General features: G+C 35.3%; 1 long non-coding RNA gene across 1 annotated transcript; it reads right to left on the bottom strand.

The window, feature by feature from the left end:
* Positions 1–7,314: 7,314 nt before the first annotated feature.
* Positions 7,315–8,546, bottom strand: LOC115450895. The gene is made up of 2 exons (XR_003939329.1): positions 8,253–8,546; positions 7,315–7,895 (listed from the first exon to the last, which is right to left on the bottom strand). It is a non-coding gene; the product is annotated as an uncharacterized LOC115450895 (long non-coding RNA).
* Positions 8,547–20,376: the final 11,830 nt, after the last annotated feature.

Below are 20,376 nucleotides of genomic sequence, written 5' to 3'. Positions count from 1 at the left end.
AAAGTTCTTATTCAAAGAAGTCGCTTAATGGAGTAACTAAGCACACAAATTAACCATTTGTCTCAAAATGAGCAACAGACAGAGAAAAACAAACTCGTAAAGGGGCGAGACTGAGCGTTTGATTACGTGTCGGTAGTGCAGCGGGCGGTACCCCGGACCTATGCCAACGCTGCACCGATGCACCCCGCACATCTAGACTGCTAGATGTCTGGCCACCCCCTCGGCCCCCACGCACACTCCCATCCCTATGTACACTACGCTTGTGTTCGCGATTTTTGTTTACGTGTGTGATTTGATAATTTTGTTTGCATTTAATTTGTGTGTGTTGATGGGCTGAAGTGTGCATAACAATGTTTGGTAATGCTTTGGATGTTAAAGGTTTTATTTCTTTATTACTCAAGAAATTTACCAAATTAACATTGCGCCTATGTATATCTTATAAGCGCTAATAGCCAATAGTAACATCATTAAAATATAATATAAATAAAGATCAGTTTATATTATTTAATTTTTTCATACGTCAAATATTTTTTTGTAAATTAACTACTTGAATTTTATGTTGTTAACTTATTATACTTATAATAAACAGTAAGGACGTAAGGTTACCCGAGGAACTGATATGTATACACTACATCCCTCATCACCCTCATGGATTTTTGTATACATTCTTAAGTGGATAATTAATTCTAAAGTATTTTTATTCTTATAGAATCCAGTTTTTCTATCCTAAAAGCAAGCAGCATAAGATGGCTTAGAACATATTTTAAACTTTACATATTCCTAAATCCAAACTTAAGAAAATACAAAAGCATCGTAAATTCGAACTAGTAATTCAATATCTGATTGCTTTTTATAAAATTGTAATACAATAGGTGCAAGACATTTTAATATCGTGCGCATGAAATCTCTCTGCATATTTACAAACAGTACAGGTGGTCAATAAAAATCGTTCGGCACAAAATCGAACGGGTGCATGTGCGTGTGTGCGCCGTCTGAACCTACCCCAACAGTGCAGTCGACCTAGCCCAGTGTGGTGCCTAGTGTCTACTGTAAGCACTAACACGCACACACCCACGAGGCGGGGTGGCAGCAGGGATGCCAAATTTGTCGCTAACGGACAGTTAGGTTTAATTTAGTGTTTCAAAAATGCTCTTTTGAATGAATATTGTATAATGAAATATGATTTGTAATGGTACCTAAGGAGTGGTTGAAGTATTAACAAGTTTTAAATTAAGATTATCAAAATAGTTTTAAAAATAGATTCGTCCGTTTAGGTTTGTGACCTTTCGCAACCCTACACAGAGTGCTATGTACTCACTTAGTTACATTCAGACACATACATTTTTCGTAAATGCAATATACATGTTCAACTTCAAGGACAAAAAGGACGCGCTCTGAGATGACTCTTTGGTACTTCAGTTCACTTAAATACGACAAATTGAGTCAATTAGTGCACCTTTGAAGGTCGTTGGCCTTCGTTCTGTTTATAAACAATAGACATGAGTAATTTTAGCCACCTCTTAAAGGCAAAGGAAAATAGTACTGATTTAGTTTGATACATTTAAGTAACTTGGCTTTGGCTTGTGTTTATTTACTATAAAAAATACAAAATATTTTACTGTCTATGTATTTAGATGAACGTAACTAATGATTGCTGTAATTACGCTCTGGTTAAATTTAAACAGAAGTTCTACAAAGTAATTGCCTATACATATTATATTGATATTTATAATAATCAACTATCGCTAAATTTGATTGTTGCTACAAAATGTATATGGAATTTACGAGTCTACAAGTTTTAGTGTAGTATGCGGGAGTAGTATATTATAAAGCAATTCTATCAGGAAATATATTTTTTAAATGCAAGCCATGTTAAGTGTTTAACTGTGTAATCACAGATACAAAACTACGGTAAATTACGGTAAAAGTGACATTAAATTCAATTATAATAGTTTTAAGATTAATTATCAAATCGTGCAACTAGTAAGTACTTGCTTTTTGATTTTTATTGAGGATATGAAAGGATTTTTTAAGTTAAATTAATCTCGCAGTCTCTTAATTAGATTCTTTATTAATGTTTTAGTATTGAAATGTAGAAAATCTCAGTAGGTTTCTCAGTATTCGCTTCTGTGCCAGAGCCATAATGAGTAATAGGGTATTGCTTTTTTTTATTGCTATGAATGACGAGACGAGCTTGCTCATCGCCTGATGGTAAGCGATAAGACCGCCCATAAGCAGTAGAAACACCATCCAACACCTTGAATTACAAAGTATTGTTTGGTATTCCACTACGCTCACCATCCTGAGACATGAAATGTTGAGACTTCTTATGTCCAGTAGTTACACTGGCTATAATGTCCTTTAAACCGGAACACAATAGTGACTACACACTGATGCTTGGTGCCAGAAATAGACGTTGTGGTGGTACCTACCCGGCGGACTCTCACATATGAGACACCTGTGACCAGTAAAGCTGCTGTTGTCTGCTTAAACAGTTTATTTATTACCTACAGTCTGAACAACGAACTGCACGTATTCACATATTTTTCTTGTAACGAATGCAAATTAATTTATTTATCCGTTTTCCCTTGTTGTTTTAATTAAACCACATTTAGCGAAGCTTTTAATTAGTTGCAAGTCGGAGCGCATTCACCGTGTCCTCGTGGCCTTGAACAGGATCTGCCTATATTTATTAATAGATGTAACGCAGTTATAAATATAATTGATATAAATTCTTCCTGGACACATAAACAACAGACCGCATTGGGTTATACTAAATTAAGAGCGTTTACTCAGTTCAATTTCTAAGTTGGAAGACGTAATCAGAGGACATTTCACTTTGCACAAAAACCATTACCTAAAAGGTTTTCCTGCATAAATTATTACATCTTCCTTATTATTTTACGTTACATACATATATAATTTATAAATACACTTTCCCGATCATAAGTTCGAGTAGGTCATAGGATGATGGTAAATCAAACAACTGATGTAGCTGAATTTAATTTTTATTTAAAATAAATATTTTGCAACAGTATAATAATATCGTTCATACATATTTTAAGTACTTTCAAAAGAGATTTGACAGCTTCCCGTTTTAAGAAATACCACAAAAATACTTAGCTTTATTTGATTATATTCATGAAAATTTGATACTATCTGATAATTTTCTTCTATCGCGGTGACCGTTCTTTTACCGTGGTATTTTCAGCAGTTGACTTCGCCACCTACGCGACTACAGCGCCGCGTCGTAGCGCTTGCTACAATAACTGTAGAAGTTGCGTAGCACCTTCAGCCTAGGCTAAATATATTACTTGAGTAACATGCAAGTTGTTAAATAACAACATTGCCATTGTGATAATTGATATTATGATCTTTTAATAAATGAGAAATGAATAATTATAAAAGTCAAAATTATGATTTAATTAATTTATCAATAAAATTATATATTCATTTAGATATGTTTTATAAATGTATACTATAAAATAAATCATTATAATTATAATGTAAAAATATTGTATCATCCATCGCGATTAATTCGTTTTATTGGCGTCGTTAGAATGGCGCCACCAAGCGGTGAATAGCCGACAAATTCGTTCGGCATTTCGACGCTAGATGGCAATAGCGTGATAACAATACCAAATTACAGTATCCAGGAAAAACGCTCTTGAATTACAGTTATTATTTTAGTATAATTACTACATCAAATTAAGTAGGAAACAAAATATGATTTACGATAAACAGTACTATCTTCAAAGTTAATAAATCTTATTAACTAATCCCAAATCTTTGTAATTCAAAGTTCTGTATGGTGTTGCTACTGTTTATGGGCGGTCGTCTCGCTTTTCATCAGGCGAGCGATATGCTCGTCTCTACATTCAACTGTAATACATAAAGTTGACTGTCATTTTACAAATGGTTTATTATTTTTAACTAAGATTAAAGATGCGACGAAACCGAAGCGCGTTCCCAGAATTTTCCTAGACTAGGACTGTTAAGGAGCACACAGAATGATGACTAATTATTTTTGGGCATAATGCCAGACGACAGAACGAAATTCGAATATGTAGGCCGTCGGAACAACAACTGCATCATAGGTTTTTGTGATGGGTTGCGTTATGAATTGTTATTTTAATTACATCTAAACGTTGCTTTAAATTTGCAATGTCAGCATAATTATTGTATACAAATGTAATAATCTTGTTTAATTGTTTATACTTATTTATTTTAAAATCGTCTTGAAAGAAATGAAATCATGATCATAGAGAAACAACTTTTAAGAAAATATTAGACATTAGACTTTAAATATTTTAACAGCGTGTTCTGTTCTATGAAAAAAAAATTAACACCCTTACGATAATATTGAATCGAATGAATCCATATTGACACACAAAATATAATTATGTCATATTTAATGATTTCTTATGTTTACGCGAATGTTAGACATTGAAATAAAAACTAAAAACTATTTTGTCATATTTATCGAATGCAATGTAGTAATGCTTTTCATGGCTTTATGGGACCGACAGAATGAGAAGAAATGGCTAATTAGGCATAGTTTATTACCAGCTAATGAAAATAATTCGGTAGTCTAGCCTGTTAACTAATAGATAATACTTAAAAAAAATGAGTGTTCAGTCAACGCACACCCGAAACCGCTTTATCTAGACTCTAGAAGAATAAAATTTTGCACAAAGGTTTCTTGAATTAACTAACAAGGGATCATCCCCTAAGGAGTTAAAATAGGATATGAACTAAGTACGAAACTCAATAACTATATAAAAAATATTCTTTTAATTATAGGAAGCTCTATTACCCCTGAGTTCTAAAGGCTTTTATCCTGGGGAATGGTGTTAATGTAGACAGAGCCGCGTGTAAAAGCTAGCTGGTCTATATTTGTATTTTACACAGCCACCATATGGACATAAAAGTGTCTTCTAATGTTTATGCAAAAGAATATAAACTATCTGTCAACATAAAATTTTGTCGCATAACGAATAAACACACACTTTTTAAAATTTATAAGATTGTTCTTTACATTTATATGACATACAGCGGAAATATGTATTTTGTCATATTTATTTTTTATTTGCACGCATATGAAAATAATCGCGCGAAACACAAATAAAGTGATCATGGTCCACATTGAGGTTACGTATAAGCTCAATAGTTTAAAAAGGTCATAAATCAATTCGAGTTAAGACAATAAAAGCTGATAAATGCTTGTGGTGTACATAGTTTTATTTATTTATTTATTCATACATAACAGGGTCATTTTGATGGGTATATTGTAAATGAAATGAAACCACATACTCACTAATATTCTGCAAAAAAATTTGCATATTTTCATCAAAAATCACGGTTTTAGTTTTCTGATATTTTGTAGTTTATTGCAAATATGGCGATAGCATGAGTGTGTCATTTTCTGAAAGTATGGTGTTGCCGCTGCGACAAATTATCTTAGAGTAGTAGTAGAGTTCTTAGAGCATGTAAAAATAAAATTACTTTTTACTTCACTCTTTATTGAGGATCAGTTTTTATGTAGAGTAAAAAAGCCCAAAGAGAATTCGTCCCCCAACATTTTACTTTCATTTCCTGAAATGTCAGCAACGCACTTAGTATTTATTCCTTTAGAACTGTAGATGTAACGTGTCATCAATATTCTTATTACCAACAATATGATAATTTCCTGTTTGCTATCAAAAATATCTAAAAAGACATTTTCTTCGCCTATTGACAAAAACATTCATGAAAATAAAAATTAATTATATTTTCAATTTAATTACTACAAAATCCTACTTTAAAATCCGAGAATAGCAAAACATAAATGAAATTAGTAAAACGCGACACCAGAGAAATATATTTTCTTTGCGCGTTATCAGTTTTCTGGATCGGCCGCGTGGTAGCCGCGAACAATCTATCAAGATAACCCAATTTCTATGGGAATTGTGTGCGAGGAACATATAACTTTAAAAGTAGAGAACTTGATAACAAATATTGCACAAAATTGACATTACGAATACCTGTAGCCTCAGCAAAGAGGTTAAGTGGGTACATACTTTCTCGATAAGTAACTTTGTCGTTTTAAGATAAAATTAACAGGCTGTGAGTTTTGGTTTGGGAATTTTGATCGCGGTATAGTATCATTTTATTTGTAATTCATTTTTGTCTGAAATTACTGTTAATAAATAGCAACGCGCACAGGGGAGCAACTACCGCAACTCGTAATTTAATTGTATTAAAAATGTTGTTCTTTTATAACTCAAAGCGATCTGGAAATCTTTAGCCCATGTTCAGCAGTGGTTCATGAAGATCATCATCATCATTTCAGCCATCTGGTTCATGATGATGATGATATATTCAAAGCTATAGATGTCGATTCGATATATATGTTCACCTGATGATAGTGACACGACTGTCCATAAACAGTAGCACCACTCGGACACTGAGGGACTTAGTCATGAGCTTAACATTGGCTTAGTTTAAGGGTTTAAACCACCTCTCCCTTACTCTCCCCCGCCCCGAAATAAAGTTGGTTCAACTACGAAATAATTTTATACTTTTTAAGATTGATAACCTTCTGAAATTTTCAGATGAATATGAATTTTATTGAATGCACATTTTTGTAGTTTTGTTTGTCCTAGCTACGTCCGTGGACTTAGCTCTGCTAGGCATTTTGTCTTCGCGTATAAGTTTCTTAAGATCCAATAATCGCCCTAGTTATAATGTTTTCAAAGCACATAAATGATTCACGTTAGTGCTTGGTGACAGAAATAGACACAGTGGTACATACCCAGGTGGTATTTTGTAAGTGATTCAGCATATAGTTCAATAGTGCGCTACTTCGATTAAAAGGGATCTGTTTTGTACAATAGCATAACAGCGAACATCTGAAATACACTTGTACAAGTTGTTTACAATTTTTCTGCATATAATTGGGCACAGTTATTGAGGGTATTTCAGTTCACAGCGGGTTCTAGGCCAGTCTGTCGCAACGCAAGTTCGGACCGTTGTTATCTGTCGCCGCGGTATCAGATAGGTATTTTGTATCAAGTGCGCATTATACACTGCTCACCCAATTTCGGCAGATAAACAGTAACCTCCTTAAGCCGACCTAGACGGCATCGCCTTTTTTCCTACTTTTGTGAAAATACGCGGTACATTTTTGTTACTTTCTTTGTTAATTAATTTATGTAGGTGTATATGCTACCATATGCAGACAAACAAAAATATTATGGAAACAAAAATAACTTCTTTACATTTTTTTTGTTCAGATCTTGTCAATTTGAACAAATACAATAGAAATAACGGATAATGGGTAAATATTGGTTTATATCAATTATTTTTTTGTTCTGAATAAGATTTAGTACACAAAATTCTAGAAGTAAACATTTAGATTCTATATACAATACTTGTAAAATCTATATTAACAATTCTTGAAAGGTTTGACTGTTCTCCTTTGTTGTTGAAACCATCCATCCCATTTCCGAATTTTTATTACTTTGAATCTTAGAATCACACTCCTAACCTGATTTCAGGTCAACTACCGAACTATTCTCTAAAACTTTATATTCATAGATTCTGCCAAATATAATGCAAAAGGTTTCTTAGACATTTTAAGATACAAGCAAAATAAGCCATCATTATAAGCAAAATAAAGAATACTTGAGTCTGGTAAACATTGGAGAAAGGTGAAATTTTCCGAAAGAGAATCCGACGCAACATACAAGTACTACTATGAATTAATGTGGTTTGCAAATCGTTTTAATGATAATTAGATTCTATATACATTCTATATTAAAGGAAGCCGACAGGAATCGGTCATATGGACCCGTCGCCACTGCTGCGAAACATATAATATAATCCAAACATATCAGAATTATGTCACGTAGTTACTGAAAACAAAAATAATTTATATTATAGTCATTAAATCGTTACAAGTGCGGTACACTCAACAAGATTACATGAACAGCATTTGTATAAAACAATTGCACTATCGCGTATAGATGCCGTAGAAAGTAAAACCGCGGTAGGCCACCGTTACCCACTAGTACACTCCACGTTACCATGTGGATTATTGTTATAAATATGTGGGGTGCACGGACTGTTATATATAGAGCGGTTAGAGTGGTCATATGAACTGTTCATCAACTGTGCATATCGATCGAATGAACTATGCTATTCTTCTACATTAGTTATGGGAGTTCAAACTTAGACAAAGGCGTTTAGCAGATGGAGATTTAAAGTCATACCAGTTTTAACAATGTTAAGTAATGTATTATTTCTTCCATTATATAAGATAGTCGCCAGATATAACTGAAAAAAATACAGTTTCGTTTGCTCTGGTTGGTAAGTTGTATTAGAGTCACTCCGGTACACACTTCACACTGTATTCGGGCTCGACAGGTGCATACCCAGCTACTTTATAAAACAACCACGCGATTGCGGCCAACCTTTCGTTAATTGACGTCGTTTTTGTTCTGCAATTCGCAATCAGAAAATCATAAGCACTGACGAGACAGGATAAAAAAGTAATAGACACAACTGACAAATGTCACTGTTGACAACTAACGAATAAGATCTATAAGTTCACTTGTCCGTTAGTGCACTTACAAGTACTTTACGAGCCTTAATTGATACAACTCGAATATTGATTATATTTGAAGGCGCAGTAATCTTTTAAGTCAACAGTCACGCCCCTGACACACATTAAAGTTGTAAATTTACTATCTCCAACGATTTGTTTTTTTGGATCAATAATAAAGCTGAAACTAAAATCTAAATGGAGTACATTTTCCTTTTTTATATCACAGTAGTCAACCATAGAGCATGTAATAGAAATAGAAAATTTGCGCGCGTGTGCGTGTGTTGCACTTGTGTTGTTGTTGTGTGTGCAATAAATACTTGATGTTTCCATCTCTTTCGTTCTCGACATTTCACTGATAGCTATGGCCTTGTCTAGTCGCATCTAATGCTGGCATTAGACCGTTTGAACGGCGTTAGATTGGCGAGTAGCTCGCCCCTCTACTAACCCATACTCTACAAAAAAATAGTTGTGCAAAACTTCGGGTCTAGAAATTATGGCTAAAAGACATTTTAAATTTATCAAATATACATATTCTCTCCGCATAATTATTTTACTAGGTCACACATTAGTGTAGAGAAAAAATGTATACACAGATGTTCAATTAACGTACTTTACGGTCATTGACATGGTTAATTTTTTGAGGATACAATATTCTTTTGGCAGAGTAATAAATATATGTCTATTCTGTTTTGTTTCAGGTGAGTGTTACGATCTGGAGCGTGTTTACCGGGTTTGTAAACTTAATATATTTATTTTTAACAACATTTTTAAGTGGAAATGCGGAAACGACCGGGTAATTTGTATTCCGTCGTTTCTTTTTTCATTCTGAATTCTTGGTATTGTTATACTACATCATAATAAACGCTAATAGAGATGATTTTGATATGCTGACTTGTATAGTTTGCTTTCAACATCCAGTATACATTCAGATGAAAAAATGTGACTACATACATACATACCTACTCAATCAGAATTAAGCAAGGATTACACTACGAATTGACATTCTGCCGATCAACTCTCTTCTGAATCACCCAGTACTAGCCAGCAACATCGTATACAAGTGCACTGTCTCATCAAACGCTCCTAATGTCCCTGTAGCGAGTGTTGACTGAGCCGGAGTGTTGACCGGTATGTAGGTTACACCGCGCGAACCAGCGGCCGCCGCCCGCGCGCCGCGCACCGCGCCCTACCCCGCGCACCACGCAACTACTTCTATGACCCGTGCACTTTGAAACAAGAAAATGTCAAATGCACTCCTCAGGGATACAGTGGACGATTTAGATACGTATAATATACGGATAGATAGGTGATCGGGGAGATTACTTTCAGTACTAGTCACGTGACAAGCGTCGTCCTTTGCCAGCGAAACACTGAAATGCGATGTCCTTAGGTGTATATATCTTTTATAGGGAGTTTACCGCAATCATCACTAATTGTATGTATCTTGGTCTTGGGATAAATTATAGTTATGAAGTAAATATGTCTGCCACTGTGTCAGGAGAGAAGTAAACGTTTCCCGCACAAATTCGTCTTCCAAATGTCAGAATGCATTCCTGCACCCTCGTACGTGCAATGTGTGTTGTTACAGTCACAGGCGAAGTATTTGGACTCAGATTCGCATTGCGGCGGCAACGTGCCACAGACAAATTCTATTATTGGCCGTGGGCCTGTGTATTATATTTATATCAACCGCTACCCGTGGTCACTGGGGCAAGTTCGCTCGCTTCTTTAAACTCGCAATAAAAATCGGACAAGTTCGCGTTCGAGACCGTGGCTCGAGTAAACATACCATAATTCTTGATGATATGTTGGTCGGCAAATTTCGCGAGAGTAAAAAATGTCCGTGTCGCCTCAATAATGCTATTTCGGTCTAGGCTAAGGTCCGTGCCGAGTCTCGCGTGACCTTGAAAAAATATATTGTGAATGCGCCGCTACAACGGCTTCATGAGTAACTTCATAATTATTCTGAATATTAATTGGATACATTTAATACTGGTGTGGTTTTATTATCAAGGTGATATATATAAAATAACAAAATGACCATCAAATTAGGAGATCGACAACCGACCGTGACTCTGTTTACATATGTGTTCTCGTACAGTCTAAAAAATTAAGGATTTCTCTGATAAGGCGGCGATAAATACGCACAAAGAAATAGAACCGGCCCATAAGCGCTACGTGTTAATGTGATCTGCCCTATATACCGTATCTGCACCTAATACTGCACTAGTGAAAGTGAGTTCGGTGCAATAGCCAAGGTTTCGCCACCTGCATTCATTGCATCGCCATAGAATTGGAAGGCATTTGAAGCGCGCGGTTTAACTTTCCATTTTTTACCTTTGCGCGGTACAATTAGAATCACAATTTGGGACTCAATAAAAAAAACGATACGTGGCACATTTGGAGAGTGGCCAAATACGGCGAGACGGGTCGGGCTTCAGTCAAATAATTTACAAGACGTGCAATGATCTCTCCTCGTTACTATAAATTACAGTGGCGAGTGAAAACAAAGAGTCGCTTTCTAAAGTGCAAGCGAAATGTGGATCGGTTCAGATCTCGCTCTGCTCCATAGATCATCCACAGAGCATTAATGAATGCGGATGTTTCGCAATACTGGCCGCCGGCGGCGGCAGGCGGCCGCGGCTGGCACAATGTACTGCTAATTTGTTTCAAATTTTCCATAGCATATAAAGCAGTACCAAAAATAAGAATTGAAGAATAGATTATTGACTATTCTTTGAATCTATCTTTCAGAAAATCTGAAGAGAAGAAATATTACGAACAAAGAAAAATTGACGATCAAACTCAACGTAAAGCTAGGTATATATTAACTTTTATGCAAGAAACAATATGTTTTTTGTTGTTTTTTCATTATATTTTAAAGATCCTGTACATCGGATGTAAATAAGTATTCAGCAACTATTGTAGTTAAGTAATGTCTTTAGTATTCTTGGTCGGGACTATAAAACCTAACCGTTTATCCTTAAGTGACTCAACCTGGAAATTTGATAATTTAATATTTGTGCTAGCGGGACATTTGTGAGACAAATTCTTGCCTTTTAAGCCTTGTCATACATCATACAGTAGACGCTGTGACTATTCTAACAAATTAAAAACTCTGGTTATTTATAACATAACAAAGAGAACCTCGTGTAAACAAACTAAAAATAATTTAACAAAACAATTCAGCGAATTTATATTAATAGAGTACGTCATTTTAATATTTAGTTTGACTCACATTAGCTGCTTCCTAACTAACGAATAAGTTCAGAGATGTGAGTAATCTATTTATTTTCGTCTAAACTGAATATATTTGTAAGACATATTTGTCTGACATATATTCGTCCGTAAGAGATGATATTTAAGCTCCTGTCAAGTGACATAGATCTTGATTCTTGAACCTCTGTTCTGAGAAGTAATTTTTATGTTGGCACTGAACGCGTCCGGAGTTTAAAATGTCGATTGGCGCAAGAGATAAAGAGATCGCTTTAATGTACCATTCTCCAGTGATTGATTTAATTGAAAACAAGAGCGAGTGCCCAACTTGGTCCGTTAATATTGAAATTACAACTGTAGCGAAGGGTACACCACAGAATAAGATTCGTATTGCTTTACCAACGTCACACACAGGTAAAATGCACACACCCAATAAATAAAACAACAAAGGTTTCGCTTACCCTTATGAACATTTTGACAAATCACCACTTTAAGATGTTTATATTGCAATCTGGCAGTTGTTTTGTTTTTTACTCACTCGAACACACACATACACACTCAAGACTTTTATTCTAATAGTAGAGGAACAACTTTCCGCCGTGTGTATTCCGTCTTATGATTTGATAGGAGACAAAACTATCACTATATCAGGCACAAATTTTAGATTTCTGGCTTATACTGAATAGAAAAACCCAATAATATTGCCCGACCTGGGAATCTAATCCGAACATCAGCCCTGTTGTCGTACCGTAATACAAGTACGCTACCGAGGTAGTCGCTTGCATTTTGTTTTTTTAAGTCTGTATAACATCACAAAATAAGTTGTTTAAGAGTTTAGTGACATATTTTTTTAACGTTGATTTTTTATGCGCATGACGTGAACCAGCCAGGTGAACTGCATTCCAGGAAAATGTCATTTATGTGCGAAAACTATTACCGATTCACAATCGATATAGACTACTACTCGGACAATGAGCTGCAATCAGGTTTAACTCAGTATTTAGTTATAAAAACACATTTTATTAACATATAAAACTAATTTACTAAAGGCGTTATCTGCCTTTATATAAATTATGTAATAACCGACTATTTTACCATGTGATCGCACTTTACGTACAAACAAACAGCTGGTGCTGTCATTTATAACGTTATGTTACGAGTATTTTGTATTCGATTATGTATGTGACCGAGTTTTTAAGTAATCGATATTAATTATTTGCTATATAGATGAAGTGTTGAGATAAGGACACATACATCCGTTTTATAAATTCACTCTCATTAACGGTTGCAAAAGATATTTTTTACTTAACATTTTTAATTTTAATAACTTTAGTTTAAAACTGTACGAAAACGTTACCCCCTTCTCCTCTTCTTCTTAAAAATTTACGGAAAATATTAGACTTTACATGAATATCGGATTAGTTATTCTAAATATAAGTAAATATTGTATAGGTACTGTTTCTTAATATTATTTTGTTAGTGAATGAATTAATCCCTCCTAGCCCAATTTCGGCCACGGCGGACAATTTCAACGGAGATCAGCTAATTTATTAGCACTAGGCTATCTACGATTGAGATTGAACGAATTCGCTTGAATTTACATTTTGGCTGTGATATCGGACTAAGCTTATTATGTTTTTTTCCTCTATAAGTGCGGCAAATGTACAGTGAATCTGTACAATTGTTTGTTACCAAGAGTTCATTGCATGTGGAATGAGTGATCAGCGGCGCTAGTGACTTGGGCCAGCGCCGGCGGCGGTCGGCGGCCGGCCTAGTTTCGCGCTAGGAATAGGCGCCGCCCCCGCCTCGCGCCCTCTGACAGCCAAGTACTCACTCGTTAAAGGACACACATGCATGCTCATGTATGCACAGGGCACGGGCCCTTTGAAACTCTTTTACACACCGCCACTACACTGAATAGCTTCTCCAGTTTTCAGGTGATGATGTTTTGGAAAATGTATAAAGTTTTCCTGTAGCGCTGTTATTTAGGTTTAAAAGAGACTTTTTCTAAGCGTTGCGACTATTTTACACTCTAATTGGGACCTATCAAAAAGCTATTACGTCGATTTTCGTGAAAGTGGCATTAAAATAACATGATGGTCGTTAATGCGAAATCGACTTGCCTTAACGATGCGATATCTCCATACAAATGGCTAGAAAGAAACAATACCGGTTAGTTATTAGTAGGGCTTGTTAAAACGGGTACGATTCATTAGGCACCCCTGTAAAGCACTGAACAGATATAGTACCTTTGCAGTTCACTGACATGGAAAGCGGAAAACATGTAGTCACACTGAACTACAAATACCGCCAACCTGATATCGATACTATGGTTTTGAGCGCATTAACCGGGCGTGAGCGGGACGATTGTACCTCGGACAAATGGACATTCTAACACTAGGTGCTGCTCGCTACTCTATACCTGTGAAAAACCTTATCTGGAATACAGGTGCCGCTGTCGGATAAAAATATTATTTATCTTAATCTAGGACATAGTATTTGTGGACCAAAATTCTTTTAAATACATTGAAAAGTTTCTGTGTTTATTTCTAACATTAAAAAAATATATGCATGTGTTATTAAAATGATTGTTTTTGTACAATCAAATATTGGCTCTAATATATATAATATGTACAAGTTGAACAGATTAAATCTATACTTATAATAAATCTGTAGAGAGGTCAATTCTGTACATGAAATATATTTCCAAAATAACTATCAGGGGGTGATTAGGGATCGATACTGATGCCAAAAATGCAATTAGTAAAATTTTTGTCTGTCTGTCTGTCTGTCTGTCTGTCTGTATAACCGTTATAGAAACAAAAACTACTCGACGGATTTTAACGAAACTTGGTACAAGTATTTGTCATACTCCTGTGCAGGTTATAGTATACTTTTCATCACGCTACAATTAATAGGAGCAGAGCAGTGAAGGGAAATGTTGGGAAAACGGGAGAAGTTACTCCATTTTTTAAGCTTCCGTCGCGTGTGCAACCTTAATGGTTAAAGCCACACAGAAATCATGTATGACGGAAATGTTCTCCTTAAAATTATGTCAAAAATATCCCACGACAGCATATGTCTATCTTTTATGGTTGACTCACAATAACACGTGTAACTCCCAATAGCTTAGCAGTTCGAAGCTTTCTCATTATATTTGTCTACTCTTACGTTTATAACACTCTCAGTCATCCCTAATTAAAAAAGTTAACATTATTAAATATTCCATAAAAAAGAATCATAGAAATCGGTATAGGAACACCAAAGTTATATATGAAATACGCTAATAATAAGCCATCATGCGTGAATACTGAATCATGCTATAAGGATTAAATACAACATCACGCATTTTATCCCCGAAGGGGTATGCAGAGGCGCAACCATGGCACCCACTTTTCGCCAAGTGTGTTCCGTCCCATGATGTGATAGGGGGCGAGCCTATCGCCATATCGGACACAAATTCCAGACTCCGGGCTGATACTGAGCAGAAAAACCCAAATATCACTTTGCCCGACCCGGGATTCGAACCCAGGACCTCAGAGCGCTGCCGTACCGCGCATGCAGTACAACTACGCCACCGAGGCAGCTATAAGAATTATTTTTGTATATATATAAGATCGCGAACGCACAGGCAGGCGGCTTGCTTGGCACCTAGAGGCTAGCGAATCACCTAGCGAGTAGCTTCGTAAAACGAACATTCTCGAACGTTCGCGACCGGCTCCATTTTTGAAGTCCGAAATCCACGCGGGCGAAGCTGCGGGCGGAAGCTAGTAAATAATATAAGGTTTTCTAACATCGTCTTCTTCCACGGTTCATATATATCTGTGAAAAGTGCTTTTGTAGAGTATGCAATATCCATATCTGTTATGATAAAATTAATTTATTCGAAAGATAACATTGTACTTTTTTCTTACGTCTAGTGTTTTAATTATAGTGTTATGTATTTTATTTAATTTCCTTCTTTTTATCTACTGTCTTCTTTTTGTGTAATATATATTGTTCTGTTTGTTTCTTAATAAATAACTAAAAGGACACTATTTGAGGAAAGTATATCAACAATCCTAATGATACGACGATTAGAAACCGTTTATGTTTTGTTCAAGTACAAACATAGATCATCGACATATTTCATTCAAGTACATAAATCACACACTAAAACATCATTTTAGTAATTACAGATATAAACAAATGCAAAATTAAGAAGGTGCAGCCTGTTTAATCTGCCAGATGTCTTGCTAGCGTACACTAATTTACAATTATAACTGAAAGGGATCTGTTTGACATTTGAATTAACCAATCATTTTATAGTAGTCGACGTCCTTTATTATAATTACATTGGTACACGTAACGTCTTTAATAATTATTGGTCACCATTCATTTTCATTTAATTACCCTTGATATTCGTAATTTTGTATTGATGAAGTTGTGATTGGGAACCTCTTTTACGTGTAAAAGAGCGCCCAGAAATGTATACTTTAAAGATCATTATCGAACGACGAGTTTAGGTCATTACACATTAAAACAAAAAGTGAAATTATTATAGGTAGGTAAAACAAACGCATTTATGATCAGTTTAGTTTATTAATATTGTAAAATAAAAGTATGTCCCTAAATGACACCTTTATTTTTTTCTTTAACAACTCGTGGATGCCAAGTAAACTGAATTAGTATTTTAAAAATATTTTCACTTTCCCTTGTATACATTTTATTTGATACATATGTGTACTGCCACTTATATTAGTAACATTTACATATCATACATTGATATTATTGTTAGTTGTCGTAAAACTTGGTGCTTGTTGCATCACTAGATCACTATGTACCTAATGCACATGAATTATAGCTTCACGACTAGTTCGTGTTAGGGCTACCAGCTCCTGTTAATATAGAACATTAAATCGAGGTACAGAGTACTATAAAACACTGATAGAATAAATACAAAACTGTAGAAACATGTCAATATAATGTATAGTTCGCTTAATAGGTAGAGAGCGAATAAATTGCGATTTAATGAAGTGTTGTGTTTCATAAATATTAAGTGTTTTTCCAACCCTAAAGCTATAACGAGCTCTGTAAATGCATGTGACGGAGAGCAGTCCTTCGATTACACTCACTTATATCTGTGTGAGTGTGTGTCAGTGTTGTTTGTGTGTGTTCGTTTGCATGTGGTTGCGTAGATACCGCGTTTGTATACACTCACACATAGATCCCCTGTCTAGGCCCAATCGTAATGAGCTAAAATTATTTGCAATTTCCTTTCGGTTACATTAACTACGCACATAATGTTACTAGGAATTTAATATGAGGTAAGACACGATGGCTAGTGTATGTCGAACTTATACTTATATATTATATTAATAACGATTCGCTAGGCAAACAACCTTTGAATGTACACCTATAATTAGTAATAAATTTGAGATTAAATTAGACTACGAGGATGTATGGAATTATTTTGTTATTTAATGAAGATATCAACTATTTTCTAGCGATTAAGTATTTTAAACGACATAAAAGCACCCTTTAAATGTTAAAATGATACAAAATTCTGATTTGTACTAGGCTTATGATAAAATTATACACACATTAGAATATAGATATTAAAATCATTTAATTTCTAACTTTTAACATTAATGGCGTTTTTTATTTTTTAAAAATTATACTGGTGTTTCTCATAATTCTCAAATTACCTATTTCGCACATAACAACAGCACGTAACAATGTTGCAATGCTCGGTTTTCTGCTAAGGCAAAATAGGCATTACATAGGCTTATCAAAACTAGAACTTTCTCGAAAGGAGGTGACACGCGAATCGGTTGTTTAATAAAGAATGTCATCGACCAGATGCAGCTGTTGTCAGGCCAGTCACGTGAACCGACGTGTGACGTAAGGTTGACGAGAAGAATAGATAATGCGGATTGTATTGTGCTAAACTAATGCATGTAGGTGACTTATGTGCTTATGCAATAAAGGTTAACGTACGGCTGTTAGATGGTCTCGCTTGTTTGTAGCTACATTGTAGCCATGTAGTATTTATTTCAACTTGACATCATAGTGAGCCATCTTGAAACAAATGTACGTACATACTACAAACCATTTTCAGAATCTAAGGGAATAGTAATATCTTCCAAAGAGTTTAATTTTTAATAAGTTTATAAAAAGATTTATACCTCTTCTTTAAAATATATGTAAACCATTATAAGATTCTAGGGAATTGTCATATCCTCCAAAGAGAGTTTCATTTTTAATTAGTTAATAAATTAACAGCTCATGTTAAAATTATATGTTAGTAGAGATTACTCTATTCGTAACGCTAGCAAATTACTATCGCGAATAAAAATATTGTTACAATCACTTAAGGTCGGTTTTATATTCATTTACCTTATAACACAGCTATATGTCATTTGACAAATGGTCTCTGCCCTCCATAAAGCATACCATTAAGATTTTTTTCACAGAACCAAAGGTTTTAAAAAGTTATATTTATTAGGATTAGAATTGATTAGATTTACTTAAGACAGGTCGATTTAATTTTAGTAATTAAAGGGCATTAAATAACCAAGCAGCTAAATAAATTATACATATATACGCACGCATAATACTTTGTCCACGAAGGGGTACGCACGGAAGCAACAAGTGTACGCACGTTTAGCCGAGCTTACTTTTGTACTACAGTATGTTTTAGAATTATGATGTCCAAAGGTTAAGAGGTTATTAAATTTATGAAGTCTGTAAACAGACTTACTCCTTATAAAATCTATACTTAATTATTACTAGAAACACCTTTTTTTACAAGTCTTTCGCACCTAACATGTTAAAAATGAAACTTTATTTTGGTTATTTATTTCAATAAACTGCTCATGCTATTGAAAAACCGAATAACATGAGTAAAATTTACGACACTACAATTTCACAACAAAGTACCAAATTACTCTGAAAATAAATGTGTTAGTTGCCAATTTATAAATAAAGAAAAAAGACAAAACAGAACAAAAATCTCATTTGCAAATATTTGTAAGTTTACAAAAACGAAAACAGAATCTTCAAGGGTACACGTGCCCACGAAACCAGAGGGCCAATCTAACCTAGATTCCATCTTATAGTGGATCAATACGCAGTTTGACCCGTAAAAAGCCTATAAGGGTACGTAGATATATCCCTTACCCGTGTAACTCGTGAACTTCGACCTGGGTTTTGGAGGTCATTAACATTTGGGCGGTCGGGCCGCAGAACTGGGTCGGTGCGACGGCAGGCTGCAGCGTCACCATGGCAACGACGCCGCGCCGCCGTCACCGCGGACTGCCGCGTCGCCCAGACGCGCTCCCTACCCCAAACGGTTTCAATCAACACAGCTCGTTTGTTTGGAATTAATTTGGGTTATGCAAAATGTTGCTAAAAATATAACGCTACCTCGAATCAATGTTCCGGGGACGGTCGGATGCCATTTTGCTCTACATTTATTACCATGTTTGGCGTATTTTGGAATAACACCAAATTTAAATGAATTATTTACTATAGTATAATTTAAGCTTATTTACCCCAGTATAAAAATATATTTGAGCCCAAATATAGTTCTAAAAGTCAGAAATTCGTTTGAACATCGAAGGTTTGTGTTCTAGCAAAGGGTCCGCAACAATCGGCGCAACTAATACGGAGCGGGACCGGACGCGAACTCGCGACCACGATGTGTGTGGACTTATCTAATTAAAGTATCGCGTGACAACACGGATTAACAGGATATCATTATGAGAATGGCGTTGGAATTCCATCAATTAAAGCAAGACGAGATAGGAATGAGGTGGGCCAAATTTAAGAGCTTACAAGATTTGTCGTTGAGCTTTTTAATCTTAGGCTTCGTGCTCATTAGTGAAACTTTTAAAACTTAAATATTAAGAAAAATATATTTTTTTATGTAGTAAAAACTAAGAGTAAAGTCTAGAGAATAGTCATGTCTTAAGTACGGATACATAACAAAAAATACCTTCCTTGAATCAGAGATACTCAACCAATGAGACTAATGCTCCTATAAATTGTATTATCAATGCAGGTGATCTAATACGCTTACTAAACGATTCGATAAGAGGTTCGATAGTTGTAAAAAAGAATTACGAAAATCTAACATTAACCTTAAATATTGTAATCGTTTATTTTACTTAGTAATTTTTTTATTTAGTCATTCCGAATACGAATTGATTAAATCCAAATTCAAATTTGCGTCCATATCTCAATTCCGTAGTTTAAGTAACAACAGCAGCGATATATGCGCGTGCTTGCGTCATCGCCCGGCTCGTAGAAGGGACCTGAAAATAGGTCAAAAGGGGGCCGAACCACTGTCACTGTCATACAGCATCTATATCTATAGCGATGCGCCTCAAAATCAATGATAACGCCACGTGTAACCGTACGGAGAAGCGACCTTCGAAAATTCGAGAGGTCAGCGTAGCTGGGTGCGATTTTATGGTTTCCATGACTTTCTACACGGTTCCAAGGGAGTCGGGGTGCGGGCTTGTTCGTCGATGACGCTTATTCAATGTTGTTTCTAGGACGAACTGGAAGAGTTGAGAAACAGTTACGCT

Source organism: Manduca sexta, chromosome 28, assembly GCF_014839805.1.
Source record: "Manduca sexta isolate Smith_Timp_Sample1 chromosome 28, JHU_Msex_v1.0, whole genome shotgun sequence".
NCBI lineage: Eukaryota > Metazoa > Arthropoda > Insecta > Lepidoptera > Sphingidae > Manduca > Manduca sexta.
This window is presented reverse-complemented; position numbering and strand designations above follow the sequence as displayed.